The sequence below is a fragment of the Stegodyphus dumicola genome, chromosome 1, assembly GCF_044657685.1.
Source record: "Stegodyphus dumicola isolate Sdum_Otavi_A_Nest chromosome 1, ASM4465768v1".
Taxonomy (NCBI): Eukaryota; Metazoa; Arthropoda; class Arachnida; order Araneae; family Eresidae; genus Stegodyphus; species Stegodyphus dumicola.
Genome location: NC_140768.1, coordinates 275,885,309 through 275,908,228, shown reverse-complemented (window position 1 = coordinate 275,908,228; position 22,920 = coordinate 275,885,309). Strand labels below are relative to the sequence as shown.

The following is a 22,920-nucleotide window of genomic DNA, read 5'->3' as shown; positions in this document are numbered from 1 at the left end:
GTGTGGCCAGCTCTGGCTGAAATGCCAACCTCATACTTCATACAGTTAACAAAATTGGGCTGCCCAGTTGGGAAAGTGTTAATGGATCTGACTGCCGTACCGAAGGGCCCGGGTTCGAATCCTGAAGAAGGCATGGATATAATTTATCTTTTCATGGGAGGCAACAGTGGCTTGCCAGTTAAGTGCCTCCATAATACAGAGACCACCACTTTCAGCCCTAGTAGTGTCTAACACCTATAAACGGCTAGAGCCCGCCATTGGGGGGGGGATTTTACAAAACTGTTATCAAGTCAACTGTATGCATCTCATTTGAAAGTGCACTTTTTAAGACCTTGTCAAGGAAGGCATTCGGTTGGCTGCAATTCGGAGGCCTAGTGCACCTACGTGCTCGGTTAAGTTTTGAGTCTGAAGAATAAGCTGGCCAATCCATTGAGCGATACCTTCTGATACAAGAGATGCTCTATTCGGACTGGCATTGATATCTATAAGCAAAATCTTTGGACCCAGTAGCACCGTTAAACAGCCACAGAGGGTGCTTCAAGACCTCGTTTCCACATATCTGTGATCAATTACGGAACCTCAATCAAAGATGCGCAACTCGGCTCGGCATTTTTGAGTATTTTCTTGTAAGGCATCAGTTTGTTTCCTTAAAAAGGGATCTTTCGTGAGCCGTGGAAGGCAAGCTTCATGTTCCTCTTTTTCCCCGTATCTAAACAAGTCTCGAATCATCAATTCAGACAGTATTATGGACTTGTCAGTGAATAATACACGGTCTCATTCTTTTCGATTCTATTGAACACGACGATATCACCACTTTAAATGGGTTCATTTGGAAAAGCAAATAATAGTTCACTTTGAGGAATGTTCAGATCATAGGCGACATCCATTTGTATTTGACCCCCATCTGAGTGATAAAAGACTGTATTATGGGTGATAAAAGACTTGCATAATAATAAAATTGCACATCGAAATTGGACCGTAGATCAGTGGAAACGGGTTCTTTGGAGTGACGAATCAAGGTTCACCCTTTACCGTTCGAATGGCAGGGTCTGGTTTGGCGTCTACCTGGAGAACGTCTCCTGCCAGAATGCATTGTGCCAACAGTCAAGTTCGGCGAAGGTGGAATTATGGTCTGGGGGTGTTTCTCCTGGTATGGGCTGGAACCCTTGGTCCCCATTCATGGTAAGCTGAACTCCGATGCCTACTGCACTATTTTGGATGACAATGTGCTTCCTACGTTGTGGCAGTTTTACGGGTTAGACCCCTGTTACTTTCAGGACGACAATGCCAGTTGTCATGTTTCGATGTTAACCAAGGCTTGGTATGGTGCCAATGGATTTCATCGAATGGACTGGCCTGCCCAGAGTCCAGACCTGAACCCTATCGAGAACCTCTGGGACGAGTTTCATCGCCGAATTCAGGGGTGCACTACCCGTGCAAAATCGGTGAAGGAACATCTATGTCTTCTCCAAGCCGAGTGGAAGAAAATACCACTAGCTGTCATACAAAGACTTGTGGAAAGTATGCCCCGGAGGGTCCACGCCGTAATTACCTCTCGTGGAGGTACTACTAACTATTGATTTTGAATAAAGTTAGTTTTTCTTTTCTATCACCAGGTGTCCAAATACTTATTGGTAGTAAGTGTATTCACTCGTCTAAGAAGAGGAATTTTATTTGCTAGAGCGTCTGAAATGTCATTGTCGAATTGAGTTTTTGTTAGCCGTGCAATGAAATGAAAAGTTACTTTATATATTTTACTGTTTTGCTTTAAAATTTCTGTAGGAAATATTACCACAAAGAGATGTGAAATAAAATTTTAATATGGAATGTTGTATTTAGAATGTTAAATAAAACTTAGCTATCACTTATAGAAAATAATTTGTACAAAAGCACTATTCAATATAAAATACCATATCTGCCAGTTGATTTCTTTCAGAATATTGAATTTATTTCAATTTAAGAATGATGGAAAATCGATACTTTCCCCTTCTTTTGTTACAAATTTTTCTTTAAAACGGTGTGTGGCCAGCTCTGGCTGAAATGCCAACCTCATACTTCATACAGTTAACAAAATTGGGCTGCCCAGTTGGGAAAGTGTTAATGGATCTGACTGCCGTACCGAAGGGCCCGGGTTCGAATCCTGAAGAAGGCATGGATATAATTTATCTTTTCATGGGAGGCAACAGTGGCTTGCCAGTTAAGTGCCTCCATAATACAGAGACCACCACTTTCAGCCCTAGTAGTGTCTAACACCTATAAACGGCTAGAGCCCGCCATTGGGGGGGGGATTTTACAAAACTGTTATCAAGTCAACTGTATGCATCTCATTTGAAAGTGCACTTTTTAAGACCTTGTCAAGGAAGGCATTCGGTTGGCTGCAATTCGGAGGCCTAGTGCACCTACGTGCTCGGTTAAGTTTTGAGTCTGAAGAATAAGCTGGCCAATCCATTGAGCGATACCTTCTGATACAAGAGATGCTCTATTCGGACTGGCATTGATATCTATAAGCAAAATCTTTGGACCCAGTAGCACCGTTAAACAGCCACAGAGGGTGCTTCAAGACCTCGTTTCCACATATCTGTGATCAATTACGGAACCTCAATCAAAGATGCGCAACTCGGCTCGGCATTTTTGAGTATTTTCTTGTAAGGCATCAGTTTGTTTCCTTAAAAAGGGATCTTTCGTGAGCCGTGGAAGGCAAGCTTCATGTTCCTCTTTTTCCCCGTATCTAAACAAGTCTCGAATCATCAATTCAGACAGTATTATGGACTTGTCAGTGAATAATACACGGTCTCATTCTTTTCGATTCTATTGAACACGACGATATCACCACTTTAAATGGGTTCATTTGGAAAAGCAAATAATAGTTCACTTTGAGGAATGTTCAGATCATAGGCGACATCCATTTGTATTTGACCCCCATCTGAGTGATAAAAGACTGTATTATGGGTGATAAAAGACTTGCATAATAATAAAATTGTAATAAAAATGTATTATGAGTGATAAAAGAAATTTCAGCCGCTCAGATGGTTATAGTGGCTAGAGGAGCCTCCTTTCGGTACTGAAAGACCCCGGTTCGAAATCGAAGAAGCCATGGATGCTTGTAAATGTATAGTATCTTTGCGGCATAGGAGCATTCTAAATGTATGGCGAGCCGAAAGTCCTCTTATGTGGTTTGGTGGAAGGGGAGAGGGGTGGGAGACCCTCGGAACACCCACCTGGGATGCTTTTCCTCAAAATTGGGGTGGAAGTAGAAGGTCCAACTTTCTTGAGGCTGTGGCAACCATTCTTCCATGCAATACATAGACAAGATGACAACAACATAAGAAATTGCAACATTGTTAAAAGAATGAGAAAATATAGTTGATGGTTAAGAGAAAAATTAGCCATCGTGTTAACTTTACTAAATTTTAGTATTAGGTACACTAATGCAAAGTATCCCATGGAGCATAAACAAAAGGCCAAGCTATTCTATATCGAAGTTGAACATATGATGTTAGAAATATTTTCAATTAATTATAATGATGTAATAATTGTTCATAAAATTTATCATTTAGACAAATCATAAATTATATCATTGAGACACATATCATTGAAAAATAAAATAAAGAACTACGTCTGTTGCTTTTACCAGGTCATATGAAAAATAAATTGCAGTGGCAATATTTGGCTGGCTAAATGTGGAAGATAAATGTCTGGTAATGTAACATGATACGACGTGACATACTGCCCCCCTCCAAGAATTTAATTTATGATATAATTTTTGAAGAAAACTTACAAACTTCGTTACAGATCTAATTTGTGAAGAATAATTCCAATGAATTAGGCAAATATGTAGCTGGCGTAGATTTTGAATAAGCTTATCACTTTTGAGGATGAGACATAGGTACTTCTTCTTCAGAGCCAAAAAATTAATTCAAAATGTATACCAATCTAAATTTCTTTCTTTTCCTAATTGCGCTGCGTGTTTAATGTCCGATGTGTTTAAAATGAGTGAATGAAAAATGACAGATTTGTATATTTAAAATTATCCACATTCTTAATTTATATTTAAAGATTAGTTTTCACATCAGTTGTTTGAACAGATAATATTTTGCTTCATTTGACACTACATTGCAATAAATTATTCTTTCTCTTTCTTTATGAACTATTAAATTTTATTCCATTACAAATAAATTTAAGCCGATTTAATGATCCCTTGAGCCATTTTTAAATTCTCGGAAACATAATACGGTTGTTTGAACAGATAATATTTTGCTTCATTTGACACTACATTGCAATAAATTATTCTTTCTCTTTCTTTATGAACTATTAAATTTTATTCCATTACAAATAAATTTAAGCCGATTTAATGATCCCTTGAGCCATTTTTAAATTCTCGGAAACATAATACGGAAACCTCGGAATATGTAATTTTGGGTTCATGGGAACTTATAGTCTACTATAGTAGACTATAATTCTATTATAGTCATTACAACGTCTATTATAGTAGTATTATAATAATTAATTTAAGACGTTGCAGTCTAGAGTAGACTGCAACGTCTTAAACTATCACGATTCACTCATCGAAACAAACTATGCATTAAAGTAAATAAAATAAAGCATGAAGAACATGAAGAATTTTTCTCGCATCCTTAAAGGATAAAAGAAATACAATATTTTGTTTTAAAAATTTTTGCTTAAAGGTTAAAGGCCTAGTTGTATTACATTTCGCATACTCAAGATTTTCTTGTCGAACATACCTCGTTCTATTTCAGCGTGACTGTTTTCATGTCGGAATTTTCTGCTGTTATACAGTTTTTTTCTCTCCTCTAACGCCGCGACCGTGAAGCTATGTTGTATCTATCCATCAGAGCTTCATTTCATGCTTTGTCAACCATTCTGATCTTCGGAAGTTTTCGGCAGCGCGTTATCGTGCGGAACATGCTACGAATCCCCTCCTTCTATAGATTCTCCCAGCATTCTCCCCATCTTCTATAGCTCCTTTCTGCATTCTTATTTTGCATTTTTATTCTTCACAATTGAGAATGGCCTCATTCATCTTCACGGTAACGGTCTCTGGTAATATCACTTGAACAACTAACTGTTCCTGAATTTCTTTTCTGATGTGGTAAAACAGACAGAGGGAGAATATATGATCTATTTGTTTGGAACTGAGATAAAAGTTCTTCACTGTATGCTTGTCTGAGTTAAAAGAATGTATTTAAAAATGCATACAAATCTTCCGTTTATTTTAATTGTAGTATAGAAGTCATGGTATTTCTATCGTGTTTTGTTATTGTGTAATGGCTAATATTCCAATAATTCGAAATATTCCAGTTCTACATACTGCGAGTGTATGACTAGTTTTTTTATTGACTTCTTATTCTCAAATTCCTGTTAGCCGATTGGAGACCGTCCGGCCTCTTCCCAAATCATTTTTTATCTTCCCAAAAGTAATGTGCAGAGGAGGATGTAAGAACTTAAACTAGCAACAATAAAAATTTTACGATTCGGTAAGTTTGGGACTTCAATAATAGCGAATTATCAAATACATCGGATTATAGGACGTATAAAATTAATTCAATGAAAACAATTTTTTATAATGTAATTTAATTTATTTTAAGAATATAAATCTTTAAACGAAGTTCTGCATAGAGTAACTCTGCAAATATATTTAATGAGTGAAAACATATTAGAAAATGAATTATGCATAATTTATTATTTTTAATCAATGTTCTTGAATCTACCGTGTCGTTCTTGGATGACGTCTTCAGTGCTCAACTATTTATCTTCTTGTCAAAACTTGTCAAAAAGATTGTGGAGATTCATTATATTTGCACTTCTTTGTGATTATTATTCTCTCTAAATTCAGTAAATATATTTACTGTGGAGGTATATCTTCATTTGGATGACTTCATGGCTTGGGAAATGGCTTATGCCTTTTTCCTCTCTTTCTCACTATCCTATTCAGGATGCGGCATTTAGTTTTTCAGTTAGTCCGATTTTAAACACTGTGGGATAATAGCGAACCGGTCAGCCAGACTATGCAAGGTATTGCTGTATGTCTGTGTGAAAGATTTTTGTTTTCAATTTAAGTTGCAGTTTATTGCTGATCAATCTCAAATCCATGTGAATTTTTATTTTACAATTTTTCGGATTTCGTGCTTGAAAGATTTCAGCAAAATTAACTTGTATCTTTTAATTTTAAATTAGAATTAATTTTAAACATGATCAAATTCATATGAACTGCATTTCACCGTTGTTCGAAGAAAGAAGTGCTGTTACGCCAAGTTTAAGTTATCGCCAGATGTGAACCAAACTAAGCAAATAGCGCATTCGGAGACCTTAAGTGGGGGGGTTCTTTAAATTCCTAACGTGGGGGGGGAGAGAGAATTTTTGGCTAAAAATCCACTAGTTTCCTTTTCGGCTCAGCTTCCACGTATGAAAATGGACATCACTGGGGCGACCGCCCAGTCGCCCCGGTGATGTCAATGAAGTCATTTATGGTCACACAATTAAGTCATTTACCCCGTAACACAATTAAGTCATTGTTCCGGTAATCACAATTAAGTCATTGTCCCGGTAAGTAATTGCCCCGGTCACACAATTAAGTCATTTAATGCCTCATCAGCCTTACAGCAAGTAATATCAATCAAACATTTATTCTCCTTACTCTACATTTGTTTTGATACCAGCAAGGTTGTCCACGACTGTCTGATTTCGGTTTATTCACCCGATTTTGTCTTCAAATATTGTGACTACAAAAGTGTTGGGGGAAAAAAATTGGACTGATTTCAACAATTCAGCTTGGCTAACCGTAAGACTATTGCTGAATTTTTAACATTTCCTACATGATATTCAACCATATGATGCTGGTCCGAAAAAACTAACGAAAGCTTTCGTTTTGCTGCTAGTAACATGCTTATACCCCTTGTCATCGAATTTATGTGTATTGGATTACCGAACTTTTACTGTATTTTTTTTTTAAATCTACAACAAATAAATTAGTAGGCTTTTCAGTGAGGAACCAGAAAATTCGCATTAAAATTCACTTGTTAGACCGATATCATTATTACGCAGCATTGACTTTTAGGTACTCAAAGAAGGTATTAACACGCCTGCGGCACATATAGAAATGTGGAAAACAATTCCATAAGAGGGGGACTTATTACAACAGTTCACTGAGGTGGAGCTGGAAAGTATTCTGAGGTTTTCGTTTAATCAAACAGTGAAACCAATACAGGTTTATCATCAAATGAAGAATTTAGTGTGATGAATGATATATAAGTCGTATATAAATGCATGATTGAATTCAGAAGAGGAAGACCCACGTCACAATGTGCAAATGTTAACTAATTTAAATGCTAATCTCTAGATCATGAAGACAATCAGGCAAGTTATTGTCCCGTCCTAACCTCTAAGTAAAGTAATAAAATGATTTAGATTCGGATATGGCAAAGCAAGCAAAGGCTTATAAGGGGAAAAATGCTTTCATGCAGGACTTTCTAAGGGAAACTGGCTCCCCACGAAAACCGACCATATACAGCCAACTCGTCTGTCAGAGACTGAACTCATTTCGAACTCCCACTGTACAGCGGCTACTAGTGGGGCCATCTTGGATGAAATAGACTATAGTAATAATATGAACAGCAATTTCTAAATAGCTCTTGGAATATCCGATAAATAACTAGATGGCATCCTGCTATAGCTAAAGGCAGTAAAAAGAAATGTCATAAACTTGAAAAATGCAAAATATGCATATTTTTTCAAGATATTGATATATCAGCTAACAAATGTAGAATTAGTGGCAGGGTTTAAGCAGGCTGATAAGCACCATCTCCAACTGGACCAGCTGCTTTGCCGGTGTAGTAAAGCAAAGGTATATCGGGTAATCGTGAGTTTACTGTATTTTACAGCAGTATTTTATTAATATATTGTAGTTCATTATTATATTTATATGACACTATTCTGCCTTTAAAAGCTATTTTGAATACCCTGCAGTTTGTTAGCTATTTCTTATAAATTTCACACAACTCAATGAGTCCAATTGTAACATTTATTTTACTCTATTACCCTTCAGTTTCAAGGAGGTAGAGTTAGCCTTATATATGAAAGGAGATTTCCCTTCGAACTCATAGCCTTAATTTAATGAGGTTTATGTTTTATTTGACAGGGAGATATGCAGGTATTCTTTCATCAGTTAAAGCCTGTAGTATTATATTTTTCTTTCACCAGACATAATATATTTGTATTTAGAGGGAATTTTTTAGGATATAGTTGTCGATCAGTGTTTGAATATTTTATTGTCGTTAAAGAAAATATCGATAAACATTGTCATTAAAGCTCATCTAAAATCCTATCAGTAAATTCTACAATATTCAGATCATCACGAAGATTCAAGTGATATACTTTGTATTGTATATTTTGAAGTAATAATCGTAGCAAGAGCAGAAGAAAATTCACTTATTTAGATGAGTTTATGGGCACAAGTTTAGACATCAAACCTTGATAATTTTGACAATGATGTTTTCGGTTACAATTATCAAAACTCCGCTCTTTTACATTATATGGGTACTAAATATAGTATTTCTGGTGGAATTAATTACATTACGAAGGCCATTAAAATAGCTACACCATGAAGGAAGCGCACAAGAAAATTAATATTTGCATGGACGGTAGAGTATTCCGCGATATGAAAATATATGTATATTATTATTAGGCAATGTGTGTGCATTCATGTGTGTGTATTATAGGCAAGAGTATTAAACAATTCCGAATTTCCATTCGGAAATTGCATGTGCATATTGTTGGAGGTGGTGTTATGCTTCCCGTAAGTTGAAAGAATTTATACGAGTTATGTGTCAGTGGATCGTAATCTGCGATTGCTAGAGTATCGTAACCAATCATAATCTGAGGACTATCCCAGCGCGCAATTGCTATTCGCGTTACGATAATTGCTGTTAGCGTTATTCGAAATTCGCTGAGTGCTATGGGAATTTACAATGGATGGATCAAAAAGAGCCACACAGACCGACTTGTGGAATCTCATCAGCCTAACTCGCCAATGGCCGAGACGACAGACATTGTCCGCATTGCTTTTAGGGATCGCACAGCCGTATCATGAATCCTGCTTCAGAAAACTTGATGTAGCCGCTCAGACGGTACAGTGGTTAGGAGAGTCTACTGCGGTACCGAAGGGCCTGGGTTCGAATCCCAAAGGAAGCATGGTTGTAACTGTTCGTCCCTTCATAAGAGGCACCGATGACCGCTTATTAGGTGCCTCCACAATAAAATGGCCACCACTTACTCGATTACATAACGATTATGTTGGTTATGTGTAGTTTTCCTTATGTGTAATGTCAAAACTATCCAGCTTTTCCAAATAATTTCTGTTCGAAAGCATTCCTTCTAAGAAAGATAGCGCTCGCATATTTTACTGTTATTTAGTTAATGAAACCAAAGCTATCACTGCTAGCGCAAGAATGAACTCTTACTTTTGCTCAATTACTTTTCCGACATTTTGCATTGATTTTAGATACCTAAAATGTTTCATTATTTCAACTTCTGATATGAAAAACAAGAGTGCTAATAAACGAGAGCTAAACAAAAAGAATGTTCTTCAATTAGAAGAAAGCTTTCATATGAAGAAAACGCAGATTAAAAAGAAGAATACACCTTAAAAAGTCGAACTCTTAACTTGAAAAAGAAGGGAATACACTTTATGTGTAAAATGATATAATTTTATGTCTTCAAAAAAATCTGAGCTAAGGCTTTCGATCACTTCGAGGATGCTGAGGAAACTTTCTTTGATGTTAATCTTGGAAAGAGACTTGGAAATCCTATTATGCAGCCTGCGATAGTTGCAGTTATCTTTTTTTTTTTTTTTTTTTTTAAATCAAAGTTAATTGATTAGCTTCTTTTGCACCAATCTTCCTCTACTGAAACAGTTCGTGAAAAATGCTTACAGGACAGTTCCGCTTCTAATATAGAAACATTATTACTTAGTAATCTTCGAAGTAGCATCCGTCCGGATACATATTTTAACACTTTTTTTTATTTTTTTTATTTTTTTTTATTTTGGCATTCCTAGAAACATTATAGAAAGTCTGATTTGCTATCTGTTATCTGGCCATCGTGTCGTTTCGGATAGGTTGAGCTATTTGAAAACATTTGATTTCGTAGAGCCTTCTTCATAAGTAATTGGATGAGAAAGTCACCATGAATAATGGGAACATGATAAATAAGGTGGTTTGAAGAAAGACATGGATCTGTTTCATATCAAAGAAATCCATACTTCTTTGCTTAAATACATTTCACTTAAAATTGCGCATGGCTTCGAATGGTCGAAACAAGATTTAATTCCATTTGCACAACATTAATTACAATGCTATCCCGGAAAATGTCCTTTCGTAAATTTCTGGATATTTTTCATACAGAATACTCTAAGGCCCTCGAACAGCCTAATTCAATTATTGTTAATTTCAAGTACGTCGTAGAGACATCAGGTATTTTTATGGGAAGCAGTAGATATGAAAAATGAGCAACGCTCTCGCCGGGAATCGAACCACGGACCTCTGGAATACTCGCCCAGCTGGCAGACCACTACATTACGAAGGCATGCTAAGAAAGCGGGAGAAATACTTTATATACTCCCCCTTTTAAAGGGCAACTTGAGCTTTTAGGGGACCCAATCGCCAAATCCTGGATGTGGAGAATCATCATCCATCACCCTTTCAGTTCGGGCGCCATTGTAGAGACATTAGGTATTTTTATGTGAAGCAGGAGATATGAAAAATGAGCAACGCTCTCCGCCGGGAATCGAACCACGGACCTCTGGAATACGCGCCCAGCGGGCAGACCTCTAAGCTACGAAGGCATGCTAAAAAGGCGGTAGAAATACTACCTTATAACGTTATGCAAATATTTCGAATACTTTTTGAAAGACAAACATTCTCTTGAATTGTCTTATTTTCCTCCTCTGTATATTAAAAATGTCAGTAATTCTTAAAGCGTATATATTTAACTCTCCTTTTTAAGACAAGCGCTCATTCTAATGCTTAAGCATTGAATAAAAATTTAAACAGTTGATTTTTACTAATTGCAACGGTATTATCTTCTAACATAACATAGGTCGTTATTATTACTTTTTGTTTTCAAATTATCGCTAACAAATGTCAATGAAATGAATGTCAATATAACCTTAAAGTAACGATTAATTAATTTTTGTAGTTATAAATTCGATTACTGAAGATTTTATGGAGCACTTTTAAAGAAAAATTAGCTTAAAAGGGGTTTCCCCCCTTTTTCCCCTATGTTTCTCTTTTTTTTCCCCTTTTAAATTCCTTTCTTTTTACTTACTTTTTTTTCTGAGAACTCTTATGTTATATCATAATGAGTAGTTCAATCCGAATCGCCTTGGAATTACCACAAATGTGTGACTGGGTAAAACTGCTGAATTCTAGTAGTTTGAGCATGGTAGATTTCCGGCGAAAGTACTGAGTGAATGGATTTTTTGGGGTATTCACCATGTGAAAGATCTCTTTAAAAAGTTCTTCATGCAGGCATTTCTGTTCTTAGATAGATAGCCCTCAAGTGCTTTGCTTTAAATTTAAACCACTGACCAATTTTTTTAAAAACTAGCCTAGATTTCAAAACGGTTTTCTAATTTTTCGGTTAAGCTATTTTAATTGTAATTTGGAAAATAATTAAAAAGTTAAATATTTGTGTCATTTTTAACAGATTCAAAATTATAGTAAATTCCAAAAGAAGGCTGATTGGTTAGTAAAATTGCGTAAATGTGAATTTATACGTAATGAAAAATGCCGGTTCGAGGTTAACTACTGTACTATAAGTTACTAAGACGGTCTTTCGCAAATTATTTTATAAGAGTCTTAAGTTTTACTAACGTTTATTAGTCCCTGTTCGGAAACCTAGCAGTCCCTGTTCGGGCGCCACTATCACTATTTCTTCTTATCCACTATTTCTTCTTATCCGTTTGGCAAACATATAGGTATCGTAAGTAGAACAGTGAGTTTACTGAAAACTATGTCCTAAGTTACTGTAGAAGAGATGACAAGGAAAGGAAGGGTTTCATTACCCTTTATTCTTCATATATAGCCGTTCCCGCACTTCGGGTTACAGAGACCAGTACTTGTGTTCTGAACGTAAAAATAAGAACTACAAACTTGCTAAATTTAAATAAGAGCTATACTCAAAATACTTAAGTGTTACAAAGGCTGTAACACTAAGATTGGCCTTTTAGATCTTTACATATGTAGTATGCAGAATGCGGGGAAAACTAAAATACGTTTTCAATATCCAAGAGAACTAAACATCTGGCCTTAAAGGCGGACAGTAACTGACTGAAAGCGCTCGTGAAGTAAAATGGCGAGAAGTCTCACTCTCTTTCTCTCTCTCTCTAACCCTTCTTAGCGAAAAGCCATAACTTAAATACCAAGTACAATTTGCATACATAAAACTAACGCGTTTATTCTATCCGGAAGTGGAAAATAAGAGAGGACAGTGAAGTTTTAAAATAAAATAAACGTCAGCAAAACTTAAGATCCTTATAACTTAAGCTTTAAGACACAATAACACGCCGAATAAATACTAATTCAGAAGTCAAACAACAAAAATCAGCGTTATATTTACAAAATTTTCACAGGACTAGTTTCGATGGTTTTACCGAATTTCTTATCTTATCTAATCATTATTTCCTATCTTGTTCATTTGCGGTTTTGCAGCTGAGGATGGTGGTTCGGTAAAACCATCGAAACTAGTCCTGTGAAAATTTTGTAAATATAACGCTGATTTTTGTTGTTTGACTTCTGAATTAGAACTTAAGCTTTGTTTATTTTCCCATGAATTTAGCATTCTTCCAGTTTTTGGATGGGAAAAAAAATTATGGTTTCCGGTCTGTATCGTTCTTTAGATATAATATGCAATCTAATTTTTTTTTTTTTTTTCCAATGGCGGGCATTTGCCTATGCCGGCATCATCGGCCATTCCTCAGGCGAGATGTGGTGGTCTCTTTATTATGGAGGCACCTAATGGGTGGGCCACCTTTGTCTCCTATGAAGGGACAGGCAATTACATCCATGCTTTCTCCGGGATTCGAATCGGACCCTTCGGTATCGCATTTAGATTCCCCTAACCGCTATACCGTTCGAGCAGCTTGCAATCTAAATTTTGCTGTTTATTCTTCAGTTTGAATAAACTAATGCTCGAGTTTTAAATTTTTCGTTTCCACACAGTATTGCACGTTTTCGATAAATATTTCACCCGTTTTCAAGCAGAAGCCAAAGATAATTATGTGAACTACAGTTTGTCTCTAATTTATGTATTAGTATTTCCTTCGTCAAATTAAACCATAGGGTTAAATTAACAAAGTCGTAATGTCATTTGTATGGTGGTCAAGGATCTTGCCAACGACAAGCACAATCTTGTCACGATGAATTTCGTGGGCTTGTTCTGATGGACAAATGAAGAAGTCACGTTAACAACAACAGGGTTGATTTGACGAAGGAAATCCGTTACTCCGATGCTTCGCGTAACGAATCTAATAAATTTCAAGGCAGCATTTCGTTATTCAACTGCAATATGTATTTTGTTATCCAGTATGTATTTTCTCGTAATTTATGCGAATAATTTTAATCCGTTCAAAATCACGAAACACCGTAAAAAATGTCAAGGATTGGTAAAAACACCACCAGTTTGTTTTGGAGTTTCCTAACTTATTGGTTATAAAAACATTTATATGCACTGCGTATGTTCGTAGTCTAAGAGTCTTTCAGGTTAGTTTAATGGGAATCTTTTCAATCCTCGTTTTAATACGGCATCTGTCCTTATGCTCCTCGCATATCTGTCTCTGATTTCTTAGGAAGGCCCAGATTACAGGAAATTGTCTAAATTGGTGAGCTTCTTGTTCCTTGGAAGGAATGGTTTTGAACTAGCGCCATGACTCTATCATTGATCAAGTTGTTTGTGTCAGAAAGTTTATTTATCTGTTTATATCTGCGTTTTTTTGAGTGCTGTTATATTTCCGATCTCTAACCCAAATATGAAATTATAAAATAGTGTTTCAAATGAGAACTGAAGAGAATATAGTTTCCGTCTTGTACCGCATCTTACAGTTTCCGAGATAATTTCCCAAACATCTGGTTTCGAAGCTGAATTTTTATCTGCATTCGTTACCTTGGATTTCAGCAATAGATGTTGGCTGTAGCGCATTTCAAATTATGGTGACCAGAATTTCTCAAACTATGGTACATTACATTATTTTTAATGGTACAGTTTTTACACAGATGAAGATTTAAATGAATGTAAAATGACTTTTTGCTATATGTATTGTAACATGATGATACATCTATTTCTTACTCTTATTCATATAGTACAAATTTAGGAAAGTTTGAGAAATCCTGTCGTTGACTCTTTCCCAGTTGTTTTGGTTTATAGCTTTACTAATTTCAAACTTATAAAACCTTCAAAAAAGTGTTATGCGTTTTGTGTTTTGCTTAGATTCATTTAAAAATATTCTTAGATAAAACGTACGCAACACTTTTTCAACAAGCCATCAATGCCCGTTGCATTCATTTTTAGTACATCCGGGTTCTCACATTTTTTTATTCGAATCGCGCAGATGGCTCATAGCTGCATTCAGCCAATTACAATACTAATACGTAAAGAATTATTCAGCCATCCTCCTGTTGTTAACTTCAACCTTAACCTAGGCATTCCACCTTTGGCAAACAGAATTTACGGTTCATTACGAAAGTGTGTGCGTAGACGGGGACTGGGGGAGAAAGAATACGGGCGAAATCGTGGGTCATGACCTTATTGTTTGTACGTATTTCACCAGCGAAAGAGATCTACGATATAGCACTCTAGCCTAGAAAATCCCCCGAAGAATTCGTTCGACTCCCCTCAAAAGAGCCTCTTGCAGCAATAACTGTGGAAGGTTATCTCGGTGACGTAAGAAACTGCAAAAGAAAAGTATTTTTATTGTTGAAGAAGGTGCATTGGTTGGAAAAAAAAAAAATGGACCTACAAGTAAAATTTTTAGCAATAGTAGGACTCAATCGTTATTAAAAAAAAAAAAAAAAAAAAAAAAGAAAAAATAGTATATATTAAAACTAAACTCCAAAGACAAATAAATATTTAATTTAAATTTAGCTAGAGCGAGAGATTTAACTTAAGAAGTTCAGGGATGTTTTAAGATTCTGTAGAAAGATTGAATTAAGAAAAAGTTTACGGATTATTTAATATAGGTAGGTGCACTTTTTCATTATCAACACTTCCGTTTTCAATATTCTGGAGAGCTGTCCAATTTTGATCTTATTTTCGAGTTTATACGTGATAATAGCCAATCCACTCACCATACATGTATTTATTTGAATGCACAGTGTTTATCAGTTATCGTCCATATATATCTGTTTTTCCTCTTATAATTTCTTTTAAGCCGTATAAAATGCTTTTGGATTATTAGTCTCCAAACGGGATTTTGCGTTATCCACTAAACGGCTGTATCCTTTTTCAAATTGTTGCCTCCAAATATTATCGCCTTATATTATTTTCAAAGGAATTAAATAATGAAGACTCTGCATAAATGTATGTTTCTCACATTGTGAAAAACAACCACGGTACCTAGGGCCATCAAATTTTGAATAACGTAGTCCTCCACTCGAACATGAGCACCTGGAAAACTGAATTTTGAATTTTGAATTTTATATTTTGTAAAACTTTAATTAATTTCTGATTAACAAATTCAGTGATCTGAAGGAGAGCAGTGGCATCAATGTAGGAATTAAAAAATTTTTTAACTGCAGTTAGTGAGACTGTGTAGCAGAAATTCTAAAGGTATGCTGTTTTTAAATATTTTGTGATTTTGCTGTTGAATTGAATTTTATTTGGCATTAAATGCGAAGAACATGATAGTTTATAAATAAATTCAACGCATGAAACGTTAATGATAAAGAGAAGAAAACATCAACATTTAACACTGCATCGGAAATTCTAAACATATGCTGCTATGCTACTTTTATAGTTTTTGTAATTTTTCTATTGAATTGTATATGGCATACGTATGAAGAACTAAAAAGGGAAAAAGAAGTTCAAAAGCAGATTGGTAAACTGCGATCCCAGCGAGAGCGAAAAAAAAAAAAAAAAAAAAAAAAAAACACTTAACAGATCTTTTTGGACTATCATTAAAATCTGAACCTTTTCTGATTTTTCTTTCTCTTCTTTTTATTATCATTACTATTACCATCATTATTTGTGAACACAACAATTCATGTGAACCGTAAAGCTTGCTTAGCAAATATGTTTTCGAAAACTGAGAAGTTGTGAATTAGTTGACAAATTTCGTGGGGATGCGGATAATCAAGAAGTACCTAGATATTATATTACTCCAAGGTTTTATACAAAAAATATTATCCATCACCAGATTCTAGCAGACAATATTTAATGTTAAAAGTTTAATGTTACTCAAGAGGTTTTTTTTTTTTTTTTTTTTTCCGTTACAAATCTACAGAGTAAAAAATATCGGGACTAACAAACAGTCTAGAAGATACATTATACAAACAGTATAGATACACATTATAGAAAAACGCATACTTACGAAAAATCCAGCTGCGGTAAGATAGCTTCCCCGCGGAGCGGGTTTAAGGTTGCCAGAAAATGGCACGGAAAGGCAGAGTTGCCAGATTTAACCGATATCACCCATTGACATTTGGCGAGAAAACTGGCGAAATGTCGCAGAATATTCTAGAACGAATTCTTACCGGTTTTTCCTAGAGTGTTCTCAATTGCATGCCATAAGTTATATATACCATGCCTGTTCGCGGAGCGAGAGAGTATCTTGAGTATGTTGATTTCAGTAGTGGTGTCATGAGTTCACATGTTAGCTTGAGAGCGATCGACCGAGTCGGGAGCTGTACTGTAGCGCTTTACAAGTGAAACTGACTTGTAGCTTGAAGGCTGCATTGTTGATTGTTTCAGCGTGTTTAATGTAGTTTTTCGAAGACTATAAACGTGTCTTTGGTACTTCCATGTGTAATGCTGGCGAATAAATTGTGTTTTGATTCTTCATCAAGTGTTGTCGTCAATCACTCCAAATCCGCGAACCCGTAGAACGTAAGAATACACGTAAGAACGTAAGAATTTATACAAAACATACTAAAAATGTTTGCATTAACGTTTTCATTTGCAAACAACGTATGCTGGTTAACAAATGTTGCTCTTTGCAAATAAACTAACTTAATGTATAACGAACAGGAAACTCTTGTTTAAAAATATTTGTATGTTTGATTTTTAAAAGTGAGTACCTGAATAATTGCATGTATGCATCTATTTGCACATTCTTCTAAAGATTATGCAAAATTTAATTAAAAGATTAAGTATATCTGGAGATCAATAACGTTCACATAATGAAATAACTTAACAGTGGAAATTAAAAGGAAAGCATGATAATTTACAATATTTGTAGAATATAAGTCAGAATTTTGTCGAATTATGAGAAAAAATATACTCAGCTTTTGGCAAAATAACCACATTTTATAACAGGATAATGTATTTTATATATTCGGCTTAATTCTGAATGGATGAAAAAAGGCCGTTCATCTTCCTCGCCAACCCCAGCGGTAATTCGCCATGTTTTTCCAGATAGGTGTTATCCGAAATCCGGAGTTATAGGATAATGTTTTAAGAACTACTTCCACATTTTCATGGGCCCACAAGCAGCTGAGAGGTAAAGTCGACGAATACCGATAGTTTGACCTGGGTTTGATTTCAGGTGAATAGGCTGGTTGCATGGTGGTTGGTTGGTTTTCGTGATTATCCCCATCTGTAATTTGGATATGAACCAAAATCCCTTAGAAAATCTTCCAGGAAGGCATACCTCTCTTTAAGCAGATAACCCTCGAGTGCTTTGCCATAATCAACTAAAAACAATCCATATTTTCACAAAGAACTGAAAATTAGGAAAGTGCCTTTCTTTTGTATCTAACTTCAGTTGTATCGGAGGAAAGGGGGAACAAGTGTTAGAAGATGTCTAATTTAAGCTATATGAGCTGTTCAATGTTAATTTTAGACAGCTACCGTATCGCAGTGTTTACCACGCTTGATCATGCATCGTCCTGATAAAGGTGCCAAAAAGAAAAGTTTAGTTCCTTAAGTTTCTTCCAGGTATGGTCACGTTGTTTCATAAAAATTTACAGATAATATCGCATTGCAACTATTCCCATCCGAGATGCTTGAATTGATACATCATATTTCAAACTTTCTTGATTGTTTGCTATCTAAGAAATCGTTGAACCATCGAAAGTAATGTACAATGGGACGGTTCAACCTTATCGTTTTCTTCTGGATGCTTTCATTTATTTATTCAGAGAAAAAAAAAGAAAGAAAAAGGAAGAAATAAAAATATGGGTATACAGAGACTGTTCCCACATTTTTAGACGATTTTGCTTTGCTATAAAAAAATCGCCTGCTTAGAAAAATTGTTTTTAACTTCAACCATATTTTTGAAACTGACTTCTTACTGATTGGTTGGATACTCACCTTGAATTTAATAATTCAAGAAGAAAAAGTGTTCAAAATACGTATCCAAGGGGAAAACGGAATGTTTCGAATGTTGCAAAGGGAAGAACTTTAATCTTTAAAGAAAATCTTCGAAATCAAAGTACAGTTGCGTAATCACTAAAATGCTCAGTGTCAACTGCAAACAAAGTGATTAATGTTGATTTGAAGCTTAAAAAGGTGGAAGGATCTTATGAGCATCGTCTTTCTCCACGACATATCACCGAAAGCAGAACGCGCTGCAGAATTCTGTGTGCGAAACAATTATTTGGACAAAAATGGAAAATTGTTATCACAATAGATGAATCTTGGGTATATTTAAATGACCGCAATAAAAAGAGATTCATTTATTATCATCAAAGAGAAGGAAAAAATCTTCGAACATGGTTCAAAGAATCTAAAGGAAGTTTTCAGAGGGATTTATGATTGTTATTAATTTTTGAGTTAACGACAAATAAAAGTTAAAGATAGTGAAGAAAACTCCACATATTATCAGGAGCATATTTTATACCCAACTGTTAAATATGAAATACCTCTATTTAGCCACAGTGCCATCAATCAGTAGAACTGCATCAAGACAAAGCAAGTAGCCGCACGTCAAAATCTAATTTCCTGTAAAAAATGGAACAAGAAACGTTTATCAAGGCCATACTACCCTTTATTTATATCCCTGCTAAATCTCCTGGTGTATCATCCACGGAATTTTGCGCTTTTGGACTTTTAAAGGAGATTGTCCAGCCGTCGACCTGCAACCCTCCTTTGACTTTCCAAAGCTTTTCAAGGAGAATGGGATTAAATAGCTCTTTCGCTACTAGAAAAGACTGTATTTTCTTCAAAATTATAGTGTAGAAAGATAATGAAAAATAAGGGTTATCAAATGGAACATTTTGAACGAAAATAGTTTAGGTAAAATATTTCTGTAAATACAATGAAAATTGCCTAAAAACTGGGCGAACAGCCTAGGTAGATGTGTTTGTAAAGCCCTTATTTTATTCTAACCAATTATTTTTAGTTTTACAATCCTTTCCCTCCCGATTTCAATTTCTTGCCGGAGTGTAAATTTTAAATGACGTAGTATTTTAATCTAAACCGCGTTTCAGAAGCAGTGTTTAAACTGCTTTTCAAGAGTTCGAAAAGTAGTAGTAGTGGAGTTAGTTCCGGAGTTTATACTGAATGTTTGAAATTAGCTCTCTAGTTGGTGGTGTTATACAGCTTTCATTTTATGCTGATATTTAAAGGCTAGGCTTTGCTGTGTGCAGCCGATTCAGCAGTTAAGAAAAAAAAAAAAAAAAAAAAACTGAAAAGTTTCAGATTTTAAATTACATTTAAAGGGGCGTTTTTTTTAACGTTTTGTGTGTTACCCTTTATTTATTAAATATCATGTTCTTCGCATTTAAACCACAAAATTCAGTTGAATAGCATTGTCGCGAAATAATTTTAAAATGAGCCTATCTTTAGAATTTCCGACACACATTTCCGCCCACTGGAGATAAAAAGGTGTCCCCCCCCCCCCCCCCCCCCGCCGTAGAGTGTTACCGTTGCTTGCTTTGAAATTGTTGAGTTTGTTACTCAAAAATTCGTTAAAGTTTTACAAAATATGAAATCGATAATAAAACAAATTCCAAATTTCAAATTTGGTCTTCCACATGCCCATATTCGTAGGAGGATTAGGTCATTCAAAATTCAATGGCTCTATGTATTGTTGTTTTATCACAATGAGTGAAATATACATATATTTATGCAGATTTTTCATTACTTAATTTCTTCGAATATAATGCAAGACTCTAACATTTGGTGGCAACAGTTTGAAAAGTGAAACGGATATTTATAGTAATTCAACGCAAAATCGCAAAACGAAAACAATAGTCCTTCAGGGACAAAGCCTCCTTAGACCAATAAAGCTAAGGAGCCTCTCGTTAGTCATTTAAATTTATTGTGATTCGTTACATTTTTATTTTCTGTTAAAGTTAAGTCAGCCACAAGTGGTGGTAAATTGTGAGCACCAACTGCGTGCATCCGTTTATTTTAGTTCAAATAAAGAGGTTATTTAAAACCGGCTTCTTCAGTATCTATTCTTCAAAGACATAGCGAGTCTTTGCTACTTCGCTTTCTACGTAGAGTTCACGTTGTATGCTTCCAGAAAGAACACAGAGACTCTGTATGTTTTTGGCTTTTTGGTGCTGCTTCTTAATACGCGAAGTAAATCTCGTTATATGTGTCTCAGTATATGCAGCAAACTAGCAAGCAACCTGTTGTACTTACGTATGCCTTTGTGTTCCTTGTTAAAGTCATCAGAAGAGTTCTTTTATACGGATGGTGGCTCGTGGAAGCTTTTATCTTAGGTGATATGATACTGTTTTCTTTTTAACTGCTCTCATAATCTGGATTGGATATTTTGATACATGTCTAGCACTTTTAATATCTTGTCTGTTGTGACTTTCCTCACTTGTCTGACCGTAACATTAAAACATGTCCACAAGCTTTATCGCAGTTAGGAACGCAGGTACACCACAACTGCGCCTGTCGCTGGTATGTGGCTTGGATACCTTATTGGTGAGAGTCGATTTTGCCCAACTACTTCCGGATTTTGAAGGAAAATAAAATTTCCTAAGTGTCTTCCATTCCTCTTTCCTTACTAATATCCCAATTTGATTCTGTCTGTCTTTTCTCCTAATTATCTCCCTTCTCCTAATTATCTGCCATCATTCATAGCCATTTAATTTTTTTTCCTTTTTGTTTTCCCCTTGATAAATCCAATAGTCAAAACTTAATTAATAGTTAAAACAAACGGCTTATTCGTAAGTGCCCAAAAACTTTTAAAGCTTAATTGGATAAAACAGTTCAGCAATGCATATTAATCAAATTCGTGTAAAATCTACCATTATAAAGTATATTATTTCTTTCCTCTTATTACGAAATTTTTGTTAATGTTTCACCTATGTATTTGTGTTAAATATTAAAGAAACTCTCGTGTGTAGGGCAGAAGAAGATACTTCTGGCATTTACTGAGATAACGACAAAAAATTGTATATGAATACAATCAATAAGCGTGTCGATTATTTTAAAATTTTAATTTATTTGCTTTATATTTAAGTGAACTAGCTATGCAGCATTTTTTTACCACATTACGTATTATTTCTATCTAATATAGCCCTGTACACGGATATATAGCTTACAATCATGAAATTAACTACAGCACCAGATCTTTAACAAAATACACAGCTTTTGTTTAAATTTGTGCTAGATATTAAATATCTTAAAGCATATTATAAAAAAATAGTGCTGTTCAAAATTAAGAGAACTTTCACCATTTGGTCCATTATCTCCAGACTGATGGATAGATTTGATGAAAGTTGTTAGAATATAGGTTGATGTAATACAAAAAATATATCATAGAACAGTCATATGATACACTCACATGATCTTGCGTAATGCTGATCCGCGTGGAAAAACAAAACTTGCATGATCGAACAAAAAGGGAAACTAATAGTAATCTTTAACAGTCATATAGCTCTCGCAACATGACTTCATACTCAAAATAAGGCAATTTATGAGTTCCTCTAGCAGTCGTTCCCAGTCCTGCTGCAGTGCTGTTTTCAGGTCCTGAAGAGTTATGAAAGGGAAAAAGCATTTTGCAGTTGCTCTCTCAGGAAACGTTCTAGAAGTATTCTATAGTGTTTACTTCTGAAGATGTGGCTGGCCAATGCATCTGGTTAACATCCCCACTTTTCAGAAAATCATCGACTAGATAAGCTCTGCATCGAGGCGCTCTATCAATAAATATGAACTGAGGACCACCTAGTATATCCCTGAAAAGGCAATCATGAGGATCTAAGATCTCATTTATTTATAAAGATGGCCTGCTTTCCGCTCACTTCTGCTCACAAGAGAGCCCATTTAGTTTAGTGAATGGAGCATCGATTTCGGAGCTATCATTCGGGGACCATTCTCTTTACAGACGAGTCCCGATTCAGCCTAACCACTGGTTCTCGACGTAATTTGATGTGGAATGACCAGGTACTCGTTACCTGTCCTCTAACATTCGAGAATAGGACCACTATGGCAGCGAAGTTGTGATGGTTAGGGCAGGTCGTCTTGTTGTATGTGCCTACATACTTTTATATCCTTGACAAAGGTTCTGAGACTGCTTCGAAGTATTTCAGGTATAATGTGGCCCTCAGTTCTTCTTCTTTATAAACGACAGCGCTCGCCCACCTGGTGGATGTTTCTCTGGAAAGTGAGGATGTTAATAGGATGGATCGTCTAGACTCTATATTTGACACGTTCTTGGTTGCAACTCGCCTGCCTTCTCTCAAAACACGCCAGAACTGAAAACGATGTTGCTGCTGGAACGAGAGAGATAGT

At 35.6% G+C, this 22,920-nt stretch overlaps 1 protein-coding gene across 1 annotated transcript in view; it reads left to right on the top strand.

Annotated features, from left to right (window-relative positions):
* Positions 1-22,920, top strand: part of LOC118182383 (tyrosine kinase receptor Cad96Ca-like) — a 97,162-nt gene that overhangs the window by 8,042 nt on the left and 66,200 nt on the right. The gene's annotated exons all lie outside the window — the stretch shown is intronic.